The sequence below is a fragment of the Grammomys surdaster genome, unplaced genomic scaffold (genome assembly GCF_004785775.1).
Source record: "Grammomys surdaster isolate TR1022 unplaced genomic scaffold, NIH_TR_1.0 338, whole genome shotgun sequence".
Taxonomy (NCBI): Eukaryota; Metazoa; Chordata; class Mammalia; order Rodentia; family Muridae; genus Grammomys; species Grammomys surdaster.
The window spans coordinates 1702903-1729679 of record NW_021604757.1 but is presented as its reverse complement, the minus strand read 5'-3'; the positions used below and the strand labels follow the sequence as shown (position 1 = coordinate 1729679).

Genomic DNA, 26777 nt, shown 5'->3' with positions numbered 1-26777 from the left:
ACAGACACAAGATGCCTGATCATTCCCCAGTCTCAGATCCATGACCTTGGCTGTGGCAAATGCTCCATAATGTAGCAGTGCTGATAGTAAAGCTATTCCTGGGTCCTTTGGGGTTTCCCAGGAGTTTGACAAGTGATTGGGTGTGAGTTCTAAGTGGTCAATGAGCATGGATCTTGATGCTACAATGCTACCATGTGAGCATCTAATACATGCTGTACCTGTATGAACAGCAAACAAGCAGATAATAGTTCAACCTTCTCTATAGCCACACCAGGCAGCTGATACAATGATTTTAAATGTATGTATGTGTATATATAAAAATAAAATATATATTTTATATACATATGCATGTATACATATTATATATAATATATAATACATATGTATATATGTATATATTATATATGTATATACATATACATATATGTAAAATTAGGTCCAAGGAAGTCGGCAAAGCTGGGGTTAAACACAAACTCTGAGCCAGGATATTCTCCTGCTTTGAAATGCATAGAGCAGTGGGATGCACCTTGCACAACTCTCCCAAAATGCATTACTGCCTTAGACATCAGGTCACTATTACCACTTCATGGGAGGAAGCTAAGACATATGAGAGCAAGGGTTTTCCAAGTAGTTTAGTGCACTGGCTAGCTTTGACAGTCAACTTGAAACAACTGAGAATCACCTGGGAAAAATGGCTTTATTGAAGAATTATCTAAATTAGGTTGGCCTGTAGGCATATCTCTGGGGAACTATTTTAATGATTAGTTGATATAGGAAGACCCAGTCCATAGTGGGCAGTACCATTTCCTAGGCCAGGGAGTTCCAGTATAAGACAGTATAAGAAAGGTTGCATTTATCTCTTTGCCATTGATTATAGATAGGTTGTGACTAATTGCTTGAGTTTCTGCCTTGACTTCCCTAAGGTGATGAACTAGAACCTGGGCTGTATCTCAAATAATGTCTCTGTAGAAAGATCCTACCTCTCTCCAGAAGGTTCTGCAGATTCTCTCCAGCTCTCAATAGTAGGCTCTGCGCCATGCCGCCATGATAGGCCACCATCCAGTGCTCATGCTCAGTCAGAATACAAAGCGTGAGTCTGGAAGAAAAGTTCAATCTGAAAATATCAATGCTGCAAGGACAATTGAAGCCATCATTCAGACCTGTTCAGGACCTAAATCTATGATGAAGATGCTTTTGGACACAATGGAAGGCATCGTGATGACCAATGATGGTAACACCATCTTCTGGAGATTCAAGTCCAGCATCCTGCAGCAAAGTCCATTATTAAAATTAGCAGGACCCAGAATGAAGAGGTTGGAGATGGGACCACATCAGTAATTATTCTTGCCAGAGAAATGCTGCCTGTGGCTGAGCACTTCCTAAAGCAGCAGATGCACCTAACAGTGGTGACCAGTGCTTACCGCATGGCGCTGGATGATATGATCACCACTCTGAAGAAGATCAGTACCCCTGTTGATTTCAATAACCGTGATATGATGTTGAACATCATCAATAGCTCTATTACTACAAAAGTCATCAATTGGTGGTCCTCTTTGGCATGCAACATTGCACTGGATGCTGTTGAGACTGTGTGGTTTGAAGAGAACGGCAGAAAGGAAATTGACAATAAGGAGTGTGCAAAGGTAGAAACGATACCCAGGGGCATCACTGAAGACTCACGTGTCTTACGTGGAGTCATGATTAACAAGGATGTGACCCATACAAGAATGCACTGCTATATTAAGAATCCTCGAATTGTGCTACTGGATTCTTCTCTGGAGTACAAGAAAGGAGAAAGCCAGACTGACACTGAGATTACATGAGAGGAGGATTTCACCCAAATCCTACAAATGGAAGAAGAGTACATCCAGCAGTTGTGTGAGGATATTATCCAGCTGAAACCTGACATGGTCATCACAGAAAACGGCATCTCAGATTTAGTTCAGCACTACTTTATGAGGGACAATGTCACAGCCATTCATAGAGTCCAGAAAACAGACAATAATCACATTGCTAGAGCCTGTGGGGCACAGATAGTCAGCCTACCTGAGGAACCGAGAGAAGATGATGTTGGTACAGGGACAGGCTTATTGGAAATCAAGAAGATTGGAGATGAGTACTTTACATTCATCACTGACTGCAAGGACCCAAAGGCCTGCACCACTCGTCTTAGAGGAGCCAGCAAAGAGATACTCTAGGAAGCAGAACGCAACCTCCAGGATGCCATGCAGGTGTGCCACAATGTTCTCCTGGACCCTCAGCTGATGCCTGGTGGTGGAGCCTCTGAGATGGCTGTGACCCGTGCTTTGACAGAAAAATCTAAGGCCATGACTGGTGTGGAACAATGGCCGTATAGAGCTGTGGCCCAGGCTTTAGAGGTCATCCCTTGGACCTTGATCCAGAGCTGTGGGGCCAGTACCGTTCGTCTGCTTACCTCCCTTTGAGCTAAGCACACACAGGAGAGTTGTGAGACCTGGGGTGTGACAGGTGAGACTGGCACCTTGGTGGACATGAAAGAGCTGGGTATTTGGGAGCCATTGGCTGTGAAGCTACAAACATACAAAACAGCAGTGGAGACTGCAATTCTGCTTCTGTGGATTGATGGCATTGTCTCTGGCCACAAGAACAAGGGTGATGACCAGAACCGGCAAACCAGTGCTACAGATGCTGACCAGAAGTGAGTGCTGAGCAAGGTGACTTCAATGCACAAAACCAGCAGTCTCCCCTTTCCTGAGCCAGAGTTCCAGGAATACTGGGGACATCTTTGTTTGCAAAGGATCAGGTTGAGGGGCAGCCCCCAGTCTGTCCCATCTCGGTTTGCAAAAAGCACTGACATGTATCTCTTCTATTGTAAGCTTTCCATTTAGTTTGCTCCCAATGATTAAATCTAAGTCATTTGAAAATCTCCCCCTCTCTCTCTTTCTCAAGATTTATTTATTTATTTATACGAGTACACTGTAGCTGTCTTCAGACACACCAGAAGAGTGCATCAGACTCCATTACAGATGGTTGTAAGCCACCATGTGGTTGCTAGGAATTGAACTCAGAACCTCTGGAAGAGCAGTCAGTGTTCTTAACTGCTGAGCCATCTCTCCAGCCCTCAGAAATAATCTCTTATGTCTGTTTGGAAGCTTCACTTGTCAAATAAAGCTGATTGGCAAAAAATCATCTTTAACTGATATGTGCACCTTGCACATCCCATAATATGTTATTACAGAAATATGTATTACTTGTGAGAGTTTATATGTTTACAGAACAAAAGGACAAGATACCAAGGGAATGGAGGCAGCCTTAAGAAGATTCACCCTCCAGGATGCTGAAATCCAGAGACATAGTCCAGCATCCTGCTTGATCCAGCATCCTGCTTGATCCAGCCTCAGGCTGCCTCAGCTGCTGTTTCATCAAACTTTAAAGCAGCTAACTCACTTCATCCAGCCTTTAAGACTATTCCAATCAGGATTTCATTTAAGCCTGCATTTTTATAGCATTTAGAGACTGGACAACAAATATTACAGCTGTTTTCTTAAGACTTAACAATTTTCCAAATTTCCCTTGGGTTCCCAAAAAGAAAAACTATATCCAAAATCAGCATGAAGCAGTTTTAAGAAAATGACTCCCCATTCCCAAAAGGAGGTGGATTTTTTTAACGGTTGTTCAATGGGTTATGGATGTTTTGTTGTTGATTATCAGGACTGGTTGCAAGTTGTTAAATGGTCTTGATCAGGAAGAAAGAAAGGTATAGGAGGTTAGACTCAGAGATTTCTCTCTTTTTCTTTTCTCTATCCTTTTTTTCTTATGTAGGAGGAGAAGAGTTGAAAAGAAGAGGGATATAGGAATAATAAAGGAATAATAGGAATAAGGGTACTTTACTGAATTTACTCTTAAACTAAAGGACATTCTATAAGCCAATAATCTCAAATTGGTATGGATCGTTATATATTGATGTAAAATTGAGGTTATATTTGGGACACATAGGTATAGATTTTTATATATTGATACAAAGTTATTTTTGTTACAACATACCGTATACGATGTTTCAATTCTCTTACAAAGTACTGGGCCTTTCAAAAATACAATGTTTAGTTCTGGTCCTTTTGGAGCTCCTATTACAAATTATTTAGGATAATTAAGTAATACAAGTTAATAATTAGTCAATCAAGTTCATGGTCATTTTAGGTACTAGTCTAGTTTATTACAGAAATATGTTTCCTAAGTTGGACATATAGTAAATGGTTAAAAACAAACAACATTCACCTATTCAGACATACTATAACTAGACAGATGTCTTCAAACACCTCAGAGACCTACAGAATATGGCATTTAAAGATATTTTATTAGTTCAAGGCTTTATTTTTTTTAAACAATGACACATGTTAGCTCCTGGCAGCACCCCCATTCATCTTCAAAGAAGATGAGGATCAAAGAATCTCCTTGCAGAGTTTGCTTCAAATACAGCAAGCTGCCACTGGGGGGTTGGGTGGAGGTAGCCCTTAGTGTTGCAGACAGAATGCTGTCCAAAAAGGACAAACAGGATGCAGAGAAGTCGATTGCTGAGCTTTGCAAAGACAAGGTAGGCAAATCCTTCATAATTCTGCTTCTCAAAAAGTCTGTCAGATATACTGGTCCAGAAGTCTGAAGATGAATGCTCCAATGGAATAGAGACAATTTGGGGGACTGTCCAGGCAGCCAGGTTTTGCTGTCATTTCTGTAGTTTTGGAAGCTGCTTGCCTGTACTTCCTGTGTACTCAGGCAGTGTTTATTGATTCTCAGGTAAATAACTGAGATTGAAGACTAGATAGTTATAGTCTCACATTAAGCTTAAGTTGTTTAGGATTTAAGAAAATGTTTTTAGGTCTAAAAAGATGTTTTAGGTTAGTAATGCAAGTTATAATAGAGAATGGTTTAGGTATAGAATTTAAAACTCACCAAGAGGGAATAGATAATAGAATATTTCTGCAAATTTGTCAAATACATATGGACTAAACATTGTGAATGTAATTCTTACCTGATAGTTTTAATAATTGTTATTATTATATATAGTTTATTATTGTAAGAGAAAAAACTTTTGGGGGGCGTTAAAAAGGGGAAATGTAGAAGGAGCCTCTTATGTTTAGTTTGAAGCTTCATTTGTCAAATAAAGCTCATTGACCTGTAGCTAAGGCAGGAAATAGAAGGTGGGCGTTCTGGTAGGAAGAGAGGATTCTGGGACAGAGCCAGGTTTAGGTAGGTTTGCCTAGGGAACATGGCGGCAGACAGAAGCATGGGAGCTGAGTAGAGGTAACCAGCCACATGGCAGAATTTAAAATAGCATAATGGGGTGGTTAATATATGAGCTAGTTGGGGAACAGCCTAATCTTATGGCCGAGGTAGTTGTAAATATAATTTGAACCTCAGAGTCATTACTCTGGGAGCTTAGAGATGGGAGGAAACCTCCACTTTATAGTCTCTCTCCCATATGTTGCTTTTGTAAAGGCAGTTGTCATGGCAACAGGAACAAAACTAGAATATGCAGAACACAGGTGGTAGGATTGGGGTTGGAACATAGGAAGATCCTACCCTTGACCACCATGGGTGGTCATTTCAAGCCAAGCATGGGCACAGGTGTGTGACATCTGAAACTGGCATGCTGGGTGTCTGTTGCTCTTCAAGCCCGTGACATGGTCCCATACCAAGATGGCAGGGGTGCTATTCAGTTCTTGCACCTCTCCCTGTACTTTGATGGATGGGGTCCTACTTGGCACTGGCAGCCATTCCTGTTTGTCCCCTGCTCTTCTGTCCCCAAGGGCAGACAGGCAGAATTATCCAGCAGTTTCTCTCGACCAGATTCAGGCAGAGAAGGGTAGAGTCTCATCTGTGTGTTCACTGATGGTAACAGAAGTAGAGCTGTGTGTCACCAATACAAACAACAAAAAATTCCATGGAGCCTCAAAATATCATCTATGCCTAACACTACTTTAAAATTATGGTTCTTAGTCCACCTCAGTCAATCCTATTATTTAATGCCTTAATAAGCATACACATATTTGCTACATTATAAATTTGTGCTTTTAATATTTTGATATCATCTTAATATAATTAGTATACTTTATAATCCTCTATGTTTTTATTACATGCCTTGAGAAACATCATTCCCAGAAGGGATCTGACAAAGGGTCTTGACTGAAGGAATGTTTACAAGTGATTCTTTGGGAGCAAGATCTATGATCACATATTGTAATTTCTAGTTGACAGATGATACATTTAGGAACTGAGAAGTCAAGCAAATTTCCCCAGGTCACACAATCTGAAGCCAAAATATAAGGAACCTGTTGTTCATAAGGAGCCACATTGTTAAAAACTGTCATGAAGTCTCCATATCTTACAGGAATAAGTTCCTATTTCCTAAGCCTACTGTATCCTAAAACATGGTTATGTTTTTCGACGTTCACTGAACTTGTGACCGTAATGCATACCCACCCCTTTGCCTTGCTAAACTCTGACATATGGCTGCCCTTTTGACTTACACAAATGTGTCTTCCCAGATACCTTGATGACTCCCCTTCCACGTGATGTATTCTTGCACAGGTAGCCTTGAGCTCTGAGTCTCACACTCTTCTCTCCAGGTACTACCCCACAGGCAGTCTTGAGTTCTGAGTCCCCCACTCCTCTGTCCAGGTGCTAACAGTCAATTATCTTGGCAGCTGTTTTCCATCAACTCTAACCCATTCCTATAAAAAGGGACCTCAAAAGCCAATGACCAGCTGCTCTCTGAAATCCTGACTTTGGGAGGAGATGCCAGCTAGCCAGTTCTGAATAAAGCTTGCTTTAATCAGACAGTCATGGGAATGGTTTTTCCCCCACTCACATTTAACATTTGGCGGCCTCAGGGAGATAAAAAACATTCCATCCAAATTAGGAAGCTGGACTCTTCTTTCCAGGATGCCGGTAAGGCACCCCAGGGTGTGTGCACTGTGGGGTCTGGAAGAAACACTTTGACTCTGCCAATTTCTGAAGTGAATGGCTTGAAAGGAAAACAACAAGCCCTTTATTTTATTATTTATTTTTCTGGAAGCCTTGTTTTGATAAGTCATAGAAACCTTTGGGCTTTTTAGAACCATCATTTGTCTGCTTGGTTTCTTGTTCTGGTTCTGGATGATCCCAATGTGGAAATGGGGAGAGCATAACAAGGTCTATGTACAAGAGGTCTAAGAACAGTAAGGGAAGGCTGAAGATTTAAGCCCAAGAAGCTAGATGAGCACCTGCCCTCTTGATCAGCACTCTGGGCTGGGCCTTCCTGGTCCCCTATAGGCTGCCAGCCCTTCTTCCATCTATCTGATACTTTTCTTGTAGGATGTGATTGATGTTTTAACACCCTGCCTTCCCGAGTGCCATGAGGGCTAAGACTGGTTTTATTTATCTCTGAATTCATATGAGCCCTGAAAGCGTTCAAATAAAAGCTCTGGGTGCACATGTCAATAACACATAAATGTCTCATACATGACAGTGCAAAGACTCTTCCTCTTCTGATGCAATTTCATTGCTTAAAAGAGGGTAGAAAGGCCCCAAGCCAAAAAGTCCACCCATGCTCTATAACACCATTAGCATGGGGCCTTGTGTTTTTATGGCACCTTTGATGTGCCCCGGGATTTTTATGTCCCTTTGACTTAAGTTGTAAGTGTAAATTCATCAAGATGTGAACAGGACTCAGCTCTTGTGTCTTAGAGACAGAAATAGAAGCACCTTGGTGATGGGGAAGATTCAGAACCCACCTTCATCACTCGTTGACTGCTCTGAGCCCAACATCCTCATCTATCAAATTGGGATCACAAGAGTGCCTGTGTGACCAAGGACTCAGATAATGTGGATAGTTCAAGTGTGCTCCTGGTGCAGAACAAGGCCACGGTATTGTGGGTGCCATCTGGATCCGTGCAAGGATAACATGGTGGTGGTACCCCAAAGATGATGTGATTGAGATCATTAGGTTCTGCGTCCATCTTGGCTGCATGCCTAAGCCAGGACACTGACTTCTGGAACCTTCAGTTCTTGAGTGACAACATGAGAGACAGGACAGGGTCTGCCAGCATGGCTCAAGACACCTTCACTGAAAATCTAGAAGTCCATGTTCTGTCCTGTGTGTGTCCATCCTGGATGTCATGTTTTCCCCAACTCCACAAGCCTCACAGCCAGTAGAGAGACATCCACACACCATGAGCAAACTCAAGCCAGCACCAATTCTGCAGTTTCTGGGTCAAAACTTCCAGAGTCTGACCTCAGAGTTTATTCTTCTGACACATTTTAGCACAGTAAAACTTTGGTAAAAAGATTTCCACATGACATTCATCACAACAAAGCTTTAGGCATAAATACATAGAAACTTCCTTAGCAAAGTAGAAAAGCATCTGTGTCCTTTCCAATGAGTTCTACTGACTGATAAACAGTGCTCAGAGCAAGGGCCAAAGGAGAATTTGTAATAATTATGAGGACAGATTCTATTGGTGGAAGATGCAAAGTACATGGGACCTCTTTCATAAGGCTAGTTCTATCCACTGAGAGGCAAAGCTCTGGATAAGGGCATACACAATGTCTAGGATGTTGAGGAATTGAGGAAGGTTGGTTCCATAGAACAGAAAAAGGCCACCAGCTTATCAGACAGCATTCACTCCAGCCTTCCAGGTGACTAGCTGTCAATCATTACCTTCCCTTGAAGAAAAGAGGCTGGTATGTTTGACAAGGCTTTCTTTGAGCTGAGCCTCCTACATCTGTGCACAGTGGATCTTGAAAGCACCATGGCTGCCTCTGTCAGGCATTTTACAATCCTTGGACAGAGTCTTGCTCCCAAGCAGAATCTGATGCACACTTAAGATCTTTCCTTTCCCTATTTACTTTTACCAAGTGGGTCAGGATCTCCCTTACCCCACACACCCAGGTCCTCCACCTTCCCTCTACTGCACCCTACACTTCTCTTCTTTCTACACTTTGAGTCTTACAGTGAGCTTTAAGGATCCTTGTATCAGCCCTGGTGGACAAGACTGATTGATTGCACAGGGCCTCTTCTATTAGTGGGGTCATTTACAATAGAGCCACATATTACAGGGCCAGACAGCTGTTTACATACACACATACACACACACACATGCACAGAGAGAGAGAGAGAGAGAGAGAGAGATACAGAGACAGAGATACTCACATACATGTACATACAGATGCCCACACATAAACACACACAGATAACACACATTCACACTCTCACACACTTACATAACACTCTCACACATGCACCCTCATAAAGCACACTTTCACTCATGCACACACATGTACACACACTCACTTGTGGGGAGCAGTAGATCTATGGTGGCGGTGGTATGGTTATGAATGACCAGCCCCCCCACCATAGCAGTGAAAACCTATTGAGCAGCTCTTTTTCCTCCAATGACTTTCCAAATAGAAAACTGTCTTATATTATTACCAAAAAAGGGAATTTTAGAAGAGGCTAACATGGAATTTAATGACTGTGTAGCAATAACATTCCTTGTATCAAATTAAAATGCTAAAGATGCCACGGGAAACAAGTGCTTCAGGAGTCACCAAGATTTGGTGTTATTACTAGTGGGATGCTTGACTGTCCTACATATTCTGTGTCCTGCATTCAAATTGAAAAGTGGCTCCATCAAAATGAGAACCTAGGTGCACTGGGACCCAGCCAAGGAAATCCTTGAGAGGCTTCCTTAAGACGAAGGTAGAAAATACCCCATGTTTCCTGCAAGCTGCAGAGTGGAGGTGGGGTGTGCACTGGGGTTTGACTGGCTCAGCCCACAAGTGGTGTGGCTTCAGGACCGTCACTCTGTTTCTCTGAGCCTACATCTCTTCACACCCGTTAGTCTGGGTAGAGGATAGTTGCAAAGAAACATTGAAGTGACACAGGCCAAAGATTTGGAAGTTCCTCATAGGCTGCTGATTGCTGGGGATGACAGTTCCTTTGGCTAGATTCCTCCCTCTTCCCACCCTTCCCTGATAGTGAAACCTGGTGAATAATCTATATTATTTAATATCAATAATTTATTATGCTTTTCTTGAGGGCCTGGCATCCTCTCGTTCACTATCCAAGCCAATATTATCCATCCTATTTTATAGTTTAGGAAATGAGGCTTGAGTTGCTCAAAGCCAAAGCACCAGGGCCAGGAGATGGCAGGGATTTAAACACAGACCCTGCTGATGTACCAGCATTTCCTCTGACGCTTCCAGAACAAGCCAGATCTACAGCTTCAGACTGCATAAGTCTCCTCAAGGTGAGGGGCTCACTCCCAGTCCTTCCTCAGCCTAGCATGATGCTCTCCTAACGTTCTATCTAGATGGCCATCTAGAAACCTGTGTGTGGGAGATGCTTTCTTAAGGTGAGTTCTGGAAACATCTCTTTAGAAGCCCTAACACTCACAGACAATCAAACCTGACCACCAAAGGACAGAATGGACCACATCTGTGTGTGTGTGTGTGTGTGTGTGTGTGTGTGTGTGTGTGTGTGTTGCTATAAATCTTAGCTTATCAATCCCAGTTTTTTTTTTTTAATGTTAAACTTCTGTTGAGGAGGTAGTTATTCCTGCGGTCCCAGAGTGTGGTTTTGAAATACCTGCTCAGAGGGAAAGCTAAGCAAAAAATAGAGATCTATTAAATGTGCAAGACAGAAGAAAAAGGGGCATCCATGAAAGTCCTCTGAAACATTGTCAAAGGCTCGCCAGGTCAGTGAGGGCTGGCCCAACATTGCCAATTAGAGCAAATGAGAAACAGGCCTCAGTCTCAGAATTGAAGATGAAGAGCAGCGTTTAACTTGTCTCCAAGCAGAAAACATGGCCCTTAATGCTTCATGTAATTTAATATTTTAAATTATGACCGTAAGTGTCCAAGCCTCCTATTGAACAATAGAACACAGCAATAAAATTCTCAGTGGGGCTTTGGCTAGCATGGTCACAGGAATAACGGCTGTGGAGCCAGAGCTGAGCTAGCCAGCAAAGCGGGCTTCCCCTCGTTCCCCTGACTCAGTCCGAGGTTCCAGAAGCTATCCTCTTGTGGAGGGAATCACTGATTTGTGCTCAGTGGCTATTGGAAGATGAGATACACTGGTATGAGTAGTGAGTATCCCAAAGCAGAGCTTACAGCATCCTAGTTATTCCAGGAGACTCGTTTAAGGTATGGTTCTCAAGGTATTTAAGGTACGGCTCCAACAATACAGCGCTTGCCTTGCAACCATGAAGCCTGGAATCCCATCCCTTCAACCACATAAACAAACAAACAGGAGTGGTGATATGAGCTTATTGTTAAACACTGAACAGATGAATCCTGGGGCTTGCTAGCCAGCCAGCCTAGGCTATATAGCAAGTTCCGGGCCAGCAAGAAACTGCCTCAAAACACAAGGAGGATGGCACCTGAGGAACAACAGCCAAAGTTGTCCTCCAAACTACACATGCACACTACACACACACACACACACACACACACACACACACACGCACACCACACACACACACACACCCTACATCCTACATACATTAAGCAGTTTGTAGTGGCTAATCTTGGTTGTCAGCTTGATTGCATCTGGAATTAACTAAAAACTGAAAGCTCCTGATCATACCTGTGAGGGCTTTTGCTTGATTGGCTTATCTGAAGTTAGAAGACCCACCCTAAATCTGGGCTACACTTTATGGTAGAAACTTATTTAAATGACATGGAAGAAGGAAGTGTTTGCTTTTTGCCTGCTTGCTTGCTTGTCTTCCTTGCCACTGGAAAGTCCATCTGTCCTACTGCTGAGGGAGTAATACCCTTCATGGGTATTAGAGCCTGCTTCTTCAGGACTCCAACATATACTGAAGACCAAGGGAGACATCTAGTCTTGTGAACTCTCAGATTTTTGGCCTTTCCATCAGGAGACAGCCATTGTTGGACTAGCTGGACCACACAGAGCCTGTAATACAGTCTAATAAATCCTTTGATGGCTACAGATCCATTCTATCATCCCTCTAGAGAACACTAGGACACTGTGGTCCTCACTCCTGGGGCACTTTGAAAACACTTTGTGCCAGAAGACCTGGCGACAGTCTTTGGAAAGCTCTCCCCTTGATTTTCCTTAGCACCCAGAGTTGAGAACAGTGCTTTAAATCATGGCCTTCACAAGGCAAAGACGGTGATCATTCGGAACACGGCAGGCCTTGGTTATACTGGAATGAAAGGCAGAGGCCCTGTCCAGCTGATGGGAGGAGGGGACATAACAAATAAGGGTGCAGATCCAGGAAGCCAAACAAAATCAGCAGGTAGTAGGCATCCCCAACAAGATCCCGGAGTAAAGCCAGGACCTGGAACCTGAGGCTGAGCTATAGACCATCTGTAAGAAACATTGTCTTATTGTCTGGGAAGGGATGCAGTAAAGAAACCACTACAATGAACCCATTATTAAGGGGAAGGTCTTTTGGTTTTTTGTTTTGTTTTTAATTGTGGATAAGAGTGGTGGGGGAGGTGTCCAGAGACATCTGGAAGAGTTCAGAGCAGAGAAAAAAGAAAGCAGACACGGCCACCAGACTGGACACAGCCATGGCTATCTTTGAGGGAAGAGAAAGACTGTGAGAGAACATGGCAGGGAGAGTACACAGTGAGGGAGCAAGAGAGAGAACAGAACACGGGGAGAGAGAAGAGCAAGAGTAGCTGGATTGTAAGAAGGAGGAGTAGCTGGGGGGAGGGAAGCCCGGGAAGCTAGCGCAGCAGACTTTGAAATGTACTTCTGAGTGGGGACTGAGGGAGCCCGGAGGCCAGCGTGCACTTTGATATGCTGATAGGCGCCACAGGTAGCCATATGTCCCTTCTGTCAGAGGCGAGGGAAATGATTCCTTTCGGCAGATGGGATCCAGCTTCACAAGTTCCTGAGGAATGCTGGCTTTTATGAAATAAACAGAAATTCTCCTATAGCCCAGCTTGAGCTCATTTCTGGACATATGGACTGCCTTTTGGAGTTTGGGGAACTGGAATTTCCTTTGGACCCAATACTGATGATTCATTTTCAAAGGTGCCCCCAAGCTAACTAAGGCCCAGCTACAAATGACCAGCAATCTCTCGAGTCCTGCCAATGCTTGCTCATTTGGAGATTCCTCATCCCCAAATTCTGCTGAGCTTCACCTGCAAAAGCCAGAAGTCAGCACAGAAAATTAGTGCCAGCCAAGGTTTCCCCGAAAGATCACTCGTCTGATAGCTGTAAGAATGAGCAGAATTAAATGGCAGAGAGGAGCCCACAAGGTGGATTTGTTGACAACAAGGTAAACACAAGAAAAGAGAAAGATCAGATGTAAGTGACATGGAAGACTGCACCCTCGATTGCTCAGTGCTGTGGGAAGAGGGTCCTGCATTAACTAGTGTTTATAGACCCCTTTGTAGCTGTCAGTCCCTATGCATGACACCTGACTTTGCAAGGTTGTACAATAAACTGCCTGCCTCAATGGTGCCCCCAGGGCTCTTCTCATAAAGCGAGGGTGCTCTGATTACAAACTGAGGACATTGGTTTCTCACACATCCAGCAAGTGAGACCTAGGTATGTGTCTATAATATGCAACTTGTCACGGGAACATGGGGGAATCGTGCAGGCAGGTGCCTGGCTCACATGGGCCAGATACATGTCACCACATACTTGCTGCTCCATGTTCCTTAATACCCCATCTCTCCACACCTGCCAGATGTGTACATCTGCCAGTGTTCCCCACATGCTGTGCTGCCTCCAGGACTTTGCCTGGCCAAGTGAGGGTCTGCCATTCTGTGCTCTGCTATTGTGTTAGCATCCTCGTGCTGGCAGGGCTCTAGAACTGTAGCTGCTTTTCTCTGTTTGCATTATTTTTCTAGTATTTATGTTTGTTTGTTTGCTTGCTTGCTTGCTTGCTTTTCTTTCTCTCCTCACCCCCACCCACTCACCCAGGTTCTCCTCTGTAGCCTTGGTTGTCCTGGAACTCACTATGTAGATCAGGCTGGTTTCCTGAACTCTTGAAGATCTTCCTGCCTCTGCCTCCTAAGTGCTGGGATTGAAGGTAGGATTTAGATTTTTGCCTTTCAACAGGACCTCTTTGTCCAACAACCACCTGTATCACCTGTGGTGCATTCTGGGCCTCTCGATGGCCATCCCCTGCCCAAATCTTGCCTCCATGGATGAGACCTGGGGATAAACCTATAGCCTTTTAGCACCAGGACATCCCAGAGAAAGGGTGTTAGAAACCCCATGCAGTGGATTTTGCTGTCATCTCCACCTTACAAGTGAGGAAACTGAGGAAAGAATAGGTCAAGCCACTGGCTTCATGCCAAATAATAAGAGAGCTGGAACCCAAACATGGAAGTGGGCACCAGGGTTCAGATTCTTATCCACCATATTCCTTTGTTTTCTGTTGCTATAACAAAAAGCCAGAATCAGGAAATGTATAATGAAGAGAAGTTTATTTGACTTGAGTTCTGGAGATGGAGAACTCTGAAAACCTACCACTAGCATCTACTTGACACCTGATGGGGAACTCCTTGTTGAAGCATAGCCCAGCAGACGGCAACACAGGGGAAGGCAGAGCAAGCACAGCTCTTCCTATAAGGCCCCCAGTGTCATCATGGGGGCTCCACCCTCATGACCTTAGCCATTTCCTAATCCCTTCTGATCTGTGATGAGGTAGGTTACATGATTCTTCCTCCTTTTCCATGACGTGTGTAGGTGCACAGGTATGCCCAGGTCTATACAGATGTGTGTGCACATGAAGGTCAGAGGTCAACATTGGGTGTTGCCTCTTAGGAACTGTCCACTTGCTTCTTGCATGCTTGCCCGGACCTCTTCTGTTGGCTAGGCTTTTAATGGCCCGTTCCTTTGTAATGGCCCGTTCTGCTGCTCTGGTCCACAGGTCAGGGTCTAGCAAGAGAGAGTGGGGACGGAGGAGGGGCAAGAGACACAAAAGATGGATACAAGACAGAGTCTGGTCAAGTCTCTCCTAGTCTCTTTTATTAAAAGGAAGGTCCTGGGTGTTTATACCCTTTACCACGTGCCTTGCCCTTGTATACAAGCTCAACTGAAGGCACTATGCCACGTGCCTTGTAGCCATGGATACCACGTGCACCTTGCAGCTGGGGGCACTAAACAGTGTAACAAGATGTTTATCAGAGTGTGCTCAGCTGTTGTAGGCTGTTGAAAACAAGTCTCTTGTCAGGGTATATGGCTCGAGATGGCTGTAAAGATGATAGACGCTTTCGGCTAAGAGTTGACTCCCAACATAGGCTGACAGACCAGTGAGCCCCGTGACAGCTGTCTCTGCCTCCAGAGTACTAAAATTACAGGTGTGTCCCACCACACTCTGCTTTTTATGTGGGTTCTGGGGATCGAACTCAGGTCCTCATGCACGCGTGGCAAGTCCTTGACTGCCTATCTCTCCAGCTCAGCTCTACTTTGTAATGGATGGCTAAGTGTAAGCTCAGGGAGGCCTCCGGCTAGTGCTGGGATAGGATGACAAACCATTCCCATCAGGGGTCACCTTCTAAATTGTAGTGTTCTTCAAGGCTTTAGGGGTTCGTGGGAGAGGTTTCATAGAAGAGGCAGGAGGTCTCAGGAGCTCTCTGCCTCTGCTCCTCTCACCCACACTGACTACAAAGCAGAACTCCATGCTTTCTAGAAGGCTGTCTAGACTGTTAGAAGTGTGGGTGGGGCAGCAAATAGTCACACATGGGGGAATATTTTTGCTTTTATTATACATTAGGAGTGCACTTTGTTCCTGTTAGATTGTGTGCACTGGGCTGCCTCATAAGATTTCACTTGAACAAAGGGATGAACAGCTTAAAATAGCTGAAAAGGAGAGCAACAGGCAAAGCGGAGTCTGAGCTTCGTCAGGCTGGGCCCTGTCACAGGCGGGACTGTACTGACACAGGTGGCTCTGTGCTGCCCTGGGCACAATGAAAGCTACAAGGCACTTAAGAGCAAGGATGAAGCCAAGCTGGACAGGAGACAATGCCTCTATCTTGAATTTGAACTTAAGAGCTTTGGCTGTTAGAAAAGAAGCGATAGGATCTGGGGGCGAGGGTGACTCAAGTCCAGTCTGTAAAGAGATTGCAGACCTCAATTTGATTTCCAGAACCTATGTTGTTGTTTAAAATCAAACAGACAAACAAACAAAAAACAAACAGAAACAGATGTAGGAACACACATCTGCAATACCAGCACTGGGAAGTGGAGAAAGGTGGATCCCTATGCCTGCCTGGTCAGATAGCCTAGCATACTTGGTGACTTCTAGGCCAGTGAGACCCTGTCTCAATAAACCAAGGTGGATGGCACCTGAGAAATGGCACCCAAGGTTGATTCTAGCTTCCCCATGCGTTCACACATTGTTCACATGCACCCAGACTTATTGTACTGGCTGGTTTTGTGTGTCAACTTGGCACAAGCTGGAGTTATCACAGAGAAAGGAGCCTCCCTTGAGGAAATGCCTCCATGAGATCCAGCTGTAAGGCATTTTCTCAATTAGTGATCAAGGGTGGGAGGGCCCATTGTGGGTGGTGCCATCCCTGGGCTGGTAGTCTTGGGTTCTATAAGAAAGCAAGCTGAGCAAGCCAGGGGAAGCAAACCATAGTCTCTGTATCAGCTCCTGCTTCCTGACCTGCTTGAGTTCCAGTCCTGCCTTCTTTGGTGATGAACAACTATGTGGAAGTGCAAGCTGAATAAACCCTTTCCTCCTCAACTTGCTTCTTAGTCATGATGTTTTGTGCAGGAATAGAAACCCTAATTAAGACACTCATGAACAGGCACACACACAAACACGAAATGGTCTCTTTCATATTAACAAGATTCAAGTGACCACCTGCCAGAACAAAGTCACTATCAAGTTTGTGGCACTCCTCCCACGTGCAATAGGTCAGTAGGGTCAGCAGGTCGACCTCCATCCACGTGGGAGTATGAGGCAAGAGACAGGCACTAAGTACTCCTCACATCAGAGGCGGGGCCCACAGACATTGGTGGACAAGGTGTCCTCCTCATGCAATAGAGCATACAGGCCCCAGGAACATAGAGACAGCCATGCACACTATTCAGCACAAGCTTTGGGAAAACTATGAAGTATTCTTCTGCAGGAAGAGGTCTTCCTCACATCTGCAAGACTAAAGCAACAATTTCCTGTTGGCATCCAGATACGGTGGCCTCAAGGGAACATGTGGTCTTGGACATTTGTGGGCAGCCCTACTACCTCTGTCCCTTTCCTTGTTGAGAGCCAAAGTGAAGATGCTAAAGAGTTTGGCTGATGAATGGCAGTGAACCAAGGCTCAAGGCCTAAAGCCATGGATACCCTTGAGACCCCAACATGCAACAGGTGATGTCAGAAGTTGCCCCTCGACTCATTGAGCACCTGGTGTGTATTGAGCACTCTGCCTATATTACTGAGTTATGGGTATAGCCCAGTGTAAGAGGAACACTGCAGAGTTTCATTCAACAGATGAGAAGACTAAAGTCTAGAGAGGTTATCCAGACAGTGAGCAGCAAAGCGGAGTCTCGAACCCAAGTCAGCTGCCTAAGACTTTAACTTTGAATGAGCTCCATTTTTATACCCGATGTATATGGAATAATGGAACCCACCCATCAAGCCTGCATGCCTGACTCCTGTCTGAGCTTCTTTAAACCATATATTTTGGGGACAAGGGATGGGTGGAGTATTACCCCCAAATAAGCACTATTTTTGTTTGTAGGTAGTAAAACATCTTCCTTTTATGCATTAAAGGAGGAATGTAGTATACAACAAAGCCATGTCCTCTCTGTGATAGTAAACATTCATAAGGATAGCCAAGTATAGTGGTATACACCTGAAATCTCAGCCCAGATGTGAGCTCCGTGGCACATCTGGAGCTGGTTTTTCTGGGGCCCCAGGCTTCCCCTCTGGCCATCCTGCCTTGGTGTTGCCAAACCCCTGGTGTGCTCATGTATACATGAGTGTGTGCTTGAGTGTGTGCACATGGGTGTGTCCATGCATGTGTGTGCACATGAGTGTGTGCATGTGTGTGCATGCATGTGTGTGCCTATGAGTGTGCATGTGTGTGCATGCCTATATGTGGTAGGGGTGTGAGCAGCCTAAATGGGCTTCACTGTGCCTGGCCCCAGCTCCACCCTCAGGCTTGTAATCCTAGCAGGCTCCACGCTGACCCCAACACTAGTACCCACATCCCTGGAGTCTCCTTGTTGCACCAGCCCCCAAAGCGGCTTGATAGGACTTGTTACAGGTTAAACAGGTATGAGCTTAGCTCAGCCTAAATAAGACCTGAACACTTTGGGGCTCTGTGGTCGATTCTCCCAACACAGCGTAAAAAGTAATTGTCAATTAACGAGCCCATCAGTTGAGGAGGGAGAAAGATCAATAGCGTGGACCAATCCTGAGAGTTGTGATGCAGGTTAGGATTCCAGCAGCAGAAGCCTTCCAAACAGGTACATGGAGTAATTGGCTTCTCCCTAGCGACCTGTCCTGAAGACTTCACAACTCTTCAATTAACATGTTCCATTGACAGGCACACAATTATTTGGGTTCACTGTGCCCCTGTCAGTGTTTGTTCAATCAGAACTTGCAAGCCCACAGAAAGTGCACAGAATAGCAAATACAGGTAGCTCGCAGACGCCAAGCATCAAAGGGGCTGACAGGAACCTTACAGTGGACTTCTCTTTCAGTTGTGATGCCTGTCCAGCATCCCTGATTGGCTGGAACTGTCTCAGGCTCAGCTGGGAAACGGAGAGGAGGCTTCATGTGACTTGGGTGACATCTGCTTGTGCATTTGGTCAGGGAAGAGAGGACACTTTGCTCCTTGTCTCACTTGAACCTGACACTGAGCCTCTGCTAATGGAAATATCACCTCTTCTTCCTGGATCTGCCAATCTGTCTCCCAATCCTCAGGAACCCTTCCCAGCCAAGGCCCAACTTTGCCTGCTTCTCTTGTGGCATCCTGCCTTTCTTCCTCCTTTATATACATACCCATAGTTCCTCCCATTGAGAATGAGTCTTTATAGATAAGCATCACTTGTCTCAATGCATCGTGAGAATATAAGATGTTTAGATAATAGTGCTTGGACCACTGTGCACTAGAGACTGCAGAAAAGGGTAGTGGGAAAATAGAAATAGGTTTATGAGGTGTTTTACATTGGGTTTTATTGCTGTGAAGAGACACCATGACCAAGGCAAGTTTTATAAAGGAAAGCATTTCATTAGGGCTGGCTTACAGTTTCAGAGTCCACTATCATCATGGTGGGAAGCATGGCACTGTGCAGGCAGATGTGATGTTGGAGAAAGAGCTGAGAATTCTACATCTTGATCCCAAGGCAGCCAAGAGGAGGCTCTGACTCCACACAGGGCAGAGCTTGAGCATAGGAAACCTGAAAGCCTGTCTATACAGTGATGTACTTCCTCCAACAAAGCCACACCTACTCCAACAAAGCCACACCTACTCCAGTAAAGCCACACCCCTAATAATGTCACTCCTTATGGCCAGGCATTGTAATATATGAATCTATGGAGGCCAAACCAATTCAACCACCACACAAGAGTGGAGGATCAAGGAGAAGAGGATGTAGATGGCTGAGAAGGTGGTGGTAGGCTGAGTAAGAGAGAGGGTAGATAGAGCAGAAGGGCCGCCTTGCTGACCAGCTTAGTGGATACACAGACTATTGCAGTTGAGTGACAGAAAGGCAGGTCAACACCTGAAAGGCCATTTAGTGTGGTTGTGGTGTGGGCTCTGGGCTAGGTTTTGGGCAGAATCCTAGCTGGGATAGTTCCAGGCTATGGATTATAGGAAAAACAATGATTCTCTCTGCACCTCTGGTTTCTTTCTTCTCTAAATAATAACAGACTTTTCCTTACACTTTGCTTGTTAGGACTAAATTGCACCTGTGAAATACCTTAAGCAGTGACTGTGGTGGAGAGCTAAATAAGCACCAGCTTCTAAGTGCTGTGTTATTGCCACCATTGCTAGTAATAGATAGAGAAGTGAGGTGGGTGGATATGTATAAAGTGAGGTAGATGGACAGATAAACAAACATTTGATGGGGGAGGGTAAGCAGGTGAGTTAATGCACACAGAGGTAACTAGATGGTTGGATGGATGGGTAAATGGATGGATGGATGGATGGATGGATGGATGATAGGTGGATGGATGGGGGTATGGATGGGTGAATGGATGGATGGATTGATAAGTGAATGGATGGATAAATGGATAGGTGGATAAATGGATTGGTGAATGCATGGATGTATGGATGGATAGGTGGGTGGATGGTTGGATGCATGAATAGATATACAAATGAACGGATGGACATGTAGACCATGAGTTAAATGGACAAATGGATAGATGACTTCATAGGGGGCTGGGTAGTGTGTGTAGGTTAATGTGTACATAGATGACTAGGTGAATAGATGAGTGAGTGAATGGCAGAGGAATAAGCATTGTAAGGAGGCATGGGTAGAAGAGAAAATGCTTTGTTCCAAGTATCTTTGTGAGGAGCTGTTTATGAATGGCCCTCTCCTATCTATTCTCAAGGCATCAGAGATGTCCAGCCTGCTCCTCCATCTTGCCAAGACACATAAATGTTTCATCATTCCCAGTATGAATCACTTTTTGATCTGTGTCTGGTGCAGTACTTGATAGTCCACTACCAAGGACCCTGTGAGGGTCCTTCTGGACCCAGCAAGCTGGTCACTCGGTCCTGCTATCACTACAGAGCCATGTCCTACAGTGAGATTCAGCTTTTCCCTGTGCACCAGAACTGGATGGGAGTCTGAGCTTGGGCTTTCTGTGTTCCACGTGAGGGAGAGGCCTCAGCTCTCCTTAGTGGCTCTTGATCATCTCCAGGGTGTGTTGTTGCCCCTCCCCCAGACATGGAGACACTGTGTGGGGCACAATTTGAACCTGGGTCTGCACTACAACATCCAGTTTCCCTCTCTGCTCTCAGCTTCCTAAGGGCACATATAAGCTTTTCTTAGGGGGAAAAGTGGGTCTCTGTAATGACTCTGGACAAGAGAATGTCTTCTAGAGTTCAAAGTGTATTCCATATTAATTTTTAAGTTAGAGCATCTTGGCAAGCCACAAGTTCTGCTTATCAGTTTAAAGGAGCCACAGCCAGTCCCCAGCACTAGTAACCTATTCCATCTACCTGTGAAGATTGCCACTACTACATTGCTAAAGATGCCACTTCCTGAGCCGTCATGCCTTGCTCAGAGTGATCCTATCATTGGCCATGGGTTCTTCTCTGCCCAATGCCTCAGGTTGGCTTTCAAATTAATGTCAGTTAAGACTCACTCTGAGGCTACTTGAATCTCAAATGGTATTTCTGAGAATCAAAATCCTGTAAGAATCACAGACGTGCACTGAGTTGTGGCATTCCTGGCTCAGTTTGCCTTGAGACCTACTGAGTACAAGTCAAGAGGATAGGGTCTTTAAGGTGTCCATGGGGATCTATTCAAAACCTTCTGCCAGCAACACCCTTATATTAAATGGCATATTTACTCAAATCCCCAACATGCATGCATGTAAAAAATATGAGGCCACAAGCATTCCCATTGTTGGCACTCCTTCTAGGCTCCACCCCACAGTTACCTGGCAACAGCCATGTGTACCTGACTCACTATAAAAGGGGCTGCTTGCCTTCTCCTCACTCTCTTGCTTTTCTCTTGCTCTCTTCTCTTCCCTCTCTGTTCCTTCTCTCCCCATTCACTCCCCCTTCCCCAAGTGCTCATGGCCAGCCTCTACTACTCTTCTCTCTCTCTCTCTCTCTCTCTCTCTCTCTCTCTCTCTCTCTCTTTCTCTCTCTCCCCCTTCTCTCTCTGCCTTTCTCTGTCTCTACTCCCTCAACTCCCCTCCCCATGCCCTAAATAAACTCTATTCTATACTATACTATCTTGTGGCTGGTACCTCAGGGGGAAGGGATGCCTCAGCATGGGTCCGCAGAAGTACCCCCTTCCCCACACCATACAGGGCCTCTACCAAACATATCCCTGACTTCTTTTTATTTCTTATAAAACACAACACCCATAACCTAGCTCTATGGGAGGATCACTGGGGCTTGCTGGCCACTATTCTAACTCCAGATTTATTGAGAGAACCTCTCTTAAGGAAATAAGGCAGAGTGAGGCAGCTGACCTGCCCCTCTAGACTCTACATGCCTTTGGTTGTACATGTACACACAAGTGCACATGTGAACACAGGAGCATGTTTGTATATAATCTGCAAACATACTTCATATACATTAAACACTGTCTAGATTACTTACAACATCTAATCCACTATGAATGCCATGTGAATAGTCACTGAACTGTATTGTTGAAGGAACATGTCAGGAAAAAAAAAAACTTGCACGTGTTCACTACAGACACGATTTCCTTTCAGAGATTTTCAATCTGTGCTTGGTTGACTCTTGAGAAACAGAGCCAAGGACACAACCGTCTGGCTGCCATGACTAATACTTGAAACTTTAAAATGTGTCATCTCATGTTTGGGGCATCGGCTCACCAGGCCTTAAGTACAGCCCCAATACCAGCAAATAAAATTACACAGCCATCCCACTTATGAACTTAAGCAGAAAAAAAATCCTCTAAATGCAACATTCATTCATGGACTATAGGAAGACATTCTTATAAAATGCATCATGGTGGAGTAACATTTAGCCTAGGAATACAGGGCTAGTTCAGTGTCAGAAAAGCACTCACATAAATCATCTTACTAACAAGGGAATGGGGAAGAAATGTCCATTTCCTCTGATTACATCCAAGTTGCCAAAATTATATGCACAGCATTTAGCATTCTGAATGACTGGCATAACCAGAAACTCTTGGCAAAGTAGGAAAATGCATGCATTTTCATAATCTGATAAAGTTTTCCAAAATGTTAGACAGAGTCCAGGACAAGACAAAGCCCCCTTCTGATACAGCCAATGCTGATTGGCTCAGCATTGAACCTGAGATCCCAACCAACGTGGTAAAGGGAGAGAAAAAACTGTTAATGTGTAAAGGCCGGGAAGAAACACAGTTGTACCCATTTGCATCTCTATGTAGAATCTACAGCCTTCTAGAAGGCAGAGTTCTTGACCATTGCTCAAAACAAGGTCAATATATAAACATCGACTGCACTCTCCTTCACCAGCAATAACCAATTTAGAACTGTAGTAAAACGACTCCTTTCCAGGCAGCAAGACAAGCTGAACAGCGCTAGGAATAAACCTCACAAGAAATGGGCTTGATTTTATGGAGAAGCTGATACAGGTTTACAAGAGGAAATAAAAAGAAGAATTGACCAGACTGGGGCCCTGTGGGGAATGATGAGAGCACCACAGCAGGTGAGAGAGACTTCCCAGAGCTTCTGCCAGGTAGCCTTTGCACTGCTTGCTCACAGACAGTCAGCGGCTGAAGCAAGGAAGGCTCTGGGCTCCAGGTTCTGAGGACTTCAGTAGGATTCCTCTGTGGTGATAGGCTGTGCTTTCGTGCCCACTTACCACAAGCTCCTCTAATCATGTGTTATTTTGCCACCATGCCTTCTCTCTCTTCACAATACGGTATGGATATTTTCCATGTCATTAGGTGGTGTTTGATAAAAAGAAATCATGAAGAATGGTTCTCCAAGGCAGATAAGCTTGGGCATTCTCCTGTTTTAAAGATGGGAGTGGGGGTAGAGGCACAAAGGGATGGAGAGAAAGACAATATCCAATCTGTGCTTATTGCACACCATCTAATTCTTCCAGCCACCCTGAGATGCAGAATTTTCTGTCTATCTCCTGCCTTATCATCTCCCTTCTTGAAACAGGCTGAGTGCTGGGCCACACAGCCTGGGGCTTAAATCTGGTCTCTAAAGGCCTTGGCTCTGCCCAGCCTCATAGAGCTGAGGATAGAGGTTCCCTATGCTTGTCTTGCCTGGCACAGGGCTGTATGAGCAGACAGTATGCCTTGTGCAGTGTTTTGGGGCTGAATGCCATTCTCCATGGTATTATGTAGAACTTGTCATGTAGCACTGAGCATTTCCAAGATGGCATGACAGCTGCATTCCCTCAAAGGCTAGGAGGGTCTTCCCTTATTTTTTCTAGTCCTGGTGATTGTATATGCCATTTCAAAGAAAATCTGGGTCTCAGATTTTCCTCTCCTTTTTCTTGTAAGTCTCTAGACCTTGAATTCTGAAAGTCTTACTTCCAGGATGGATTTGTCAAATTCCATAACTTAATCACATCTGTTAAGACTCGATTTCCAAATATGATCAAAGTAAAGAGATGTTAATACCATAGACAGAAAGTCAATAGTATAGCATGGTTCTGAGGAGAGTTCAGGCCTCAACAGGATAGTTAGACATAGTTAGTGTGGATCTGATGAGAACTCAAGCCCACAAGTCAATGTGGTGCTAGGGGTGGTCCCTTCTTATAGGTCTCAAGGAGGGAGAAGGTTTCAGGTAGTCAAACTGTCTCCCCATCAGGAAGCAGTAGTGTATGTGTGGAAGGTGGCAGGGGTGTTGCACTGTCAGAAAGAACTGTGTGACACCAAGGACTTAGGGGAAGCAAAGAGGAGCATATCTAGTTTATGTGTACCCATTATATAGGTGGGGAGATGTATTGCCATCAGTGGCTTTCTGGTGCTCTGGCTCTGGCAACTTGAGTCTATAAGCTTCCTTGGAGAAGTGAGAATGTCATTCTCCTGGAATCTGAGCTCTTGGAGAGTTTGTTAGGGATTCAGAGATGGAGGAAAAGATGGAATAGGAGGGCTTGGTCATTGAGGTTCTAAATTTGCTCAAAGACAGACAGATTGAGGGTAGTATTTACTCAGAACAGAAGATGAGGGCAGAATGTCCTGTAGGCATCCTCTAGAACCATGAGCATTAAAGCACTGGGGCTGGCATGCCTACAGGGAACCAAGCACTGGGACTAGGATAAGGAAGGAGTCCAAACAGTGCAGGACACAGATCACCGAGGGTCTCGCAAGTCACATCACTGTGACCTGGAGCAATATGGAAGCCACTAAGATAATTTTGAACAAATAGGCTGAAAAATGCAAGCAATAGCTCCCATTCAAGGTCCAGAGAAGTAGCAATACAGCAGTCCTACCAACTTGGAAGATACAACTTGGACCAGATGCTGGCTGCAGTGTAGATGAAGATACCTGGTGGGGGTCAAAATTTCCATGTGTCTGTAGGTATGAGAAAAAGGAAGGGCTTCCAGATAATTGGGACTGTCTTAGTCTGTACAACTAGAAGGACAAAGTTGTAGACTGAGCTGAAGAAAACTCTGAGTGAATCGGAATGATGGGGAAAGGCCAGGAATTGATTTTGAGTTTTAGACGCCTGTTTAGAAGAGGTGATAGTTAGATGGGTCAATACCGAGTTTAGAATAAGGCCTGAGCGGCCTGTGTAAACTTGAGAACTGTCAGCACAGAGATAATATTTCATGCTGTGAGAATGAACAGAGTCAAAGTGGGAGTGAATTCAGATAAAGATTAAGTTCAAGGGTTGATTTTTACAAAGAACACCCCAACTATTATGAAGAGTGGCCCTAACAGAGGAAGCTGAAGAATTTGACCAACAAGGTGTGAGGAAAACCAGGAAATGTGACATGCTGGGGACCCACTGAAGAGAAATTTCAAAGGAATATGAGGATCAGATATGCCAAACTTGCAGCTGGACCAAATTATGTGAGTAGCAAGGAGTGATTCTTGGTGTCCTTGAGGTCACTGGTTGTACAGTGATTTCTTCCCATTGAAACATTCTATCCTAAAAGGAAGCTTGTAAAGATTCAGAACATGCCAAAGGAAGTTCATTAAGACTTAGGAAGTAAACAACTCAGGAAGTAAATCTCAGGAAGTCCCTGAATTCAACCAGATGCACAAGACTCTTTGCTCTCCAAGGTTATTTAAGCAATAAGGACTGCTAAAAAGATTCAGACCAACTGAGCTGCTTAGAAGATACTTGCCTGTAGAAATGCCTGTAAGTCATCTGGGGAGTCCTAGGGTTCCAGATTTTGTGAGTTGTCACCCATGCTAGGACAAGGTTTCAACTATGAAGCTTTTTTTTATTTGGCCATGCTTCTGGAAGTAACCCCATTAAACACAGGTTCATTAAGGCATACTTTGGTGGTGTCTTACTTTGATCTGTTTCTTATCTGGGGTGAATATGTTAGTATTGTGCCTTTACCAGAAAAGTGTCACATAAGATTGGTATCCTTAGCAAGAGTGGATTCTGTGGAGTGATGGATGAAAGCTAGTTGGATAGAACCAAAAGAGATAAAAGAACTGGAAGACAACAGCCCTGGGACTCCCTGATAGATGATATGCTTGCAAGTGTTTGTTTGGAAAGGCTGAAAAAGTGGGGGAGTTCTAGAGGAGACATTGGGGCCAGAGATGTCCTAACACCTTATAGAAAAAAAGAGATGACAACACATGGTATATAGGGAATGATGCAGTAGAAAGGGAAATTGCAGACACAAGCGTCAGCCATCCGCCAGTGACCACACTTGACTTTTTACATAAGTTCTAGGAATTGGAATTCAGGTCCCCATGCTTGGAAAGCAAACACTATTATATGCTCCCTGGTTCCCAATTCACTTTATTTTCCAAAGAAACCAAGGCGAGGCCTTGAGCTGAGAGCGGAGGAGGAAGAGCTGGAGGCTGAGGTGAGAAGAGGCAGGTGTAGGAGATGCCCAGAAAGCACACTAGAAAAAGTAAACAGCGCTGGCTGAAGAGGCCAGCGAATTTGGACTGAATTTGAAGCACTCGAGATTTTATCTCAGGAAAGACAAGGAATCTCTTTCTTTCTCTCTTGGTTGTCCTTAGCTGT

The 26777-nt window shown here is 44.6% G+C and overlaps 1 pseudogene; it reads left to right on the top strand.

Moving 5' to 3' along the window:
* The first annotated feature begins 1044 nt into the window (after nucleotides 1-1044).
* Nucleotides 1045-2681, top strand: LOC114630406 (annotated as a pseudogene).
* Nucleotides 2682-26777: the final 24096 nt, after the last annotated feature.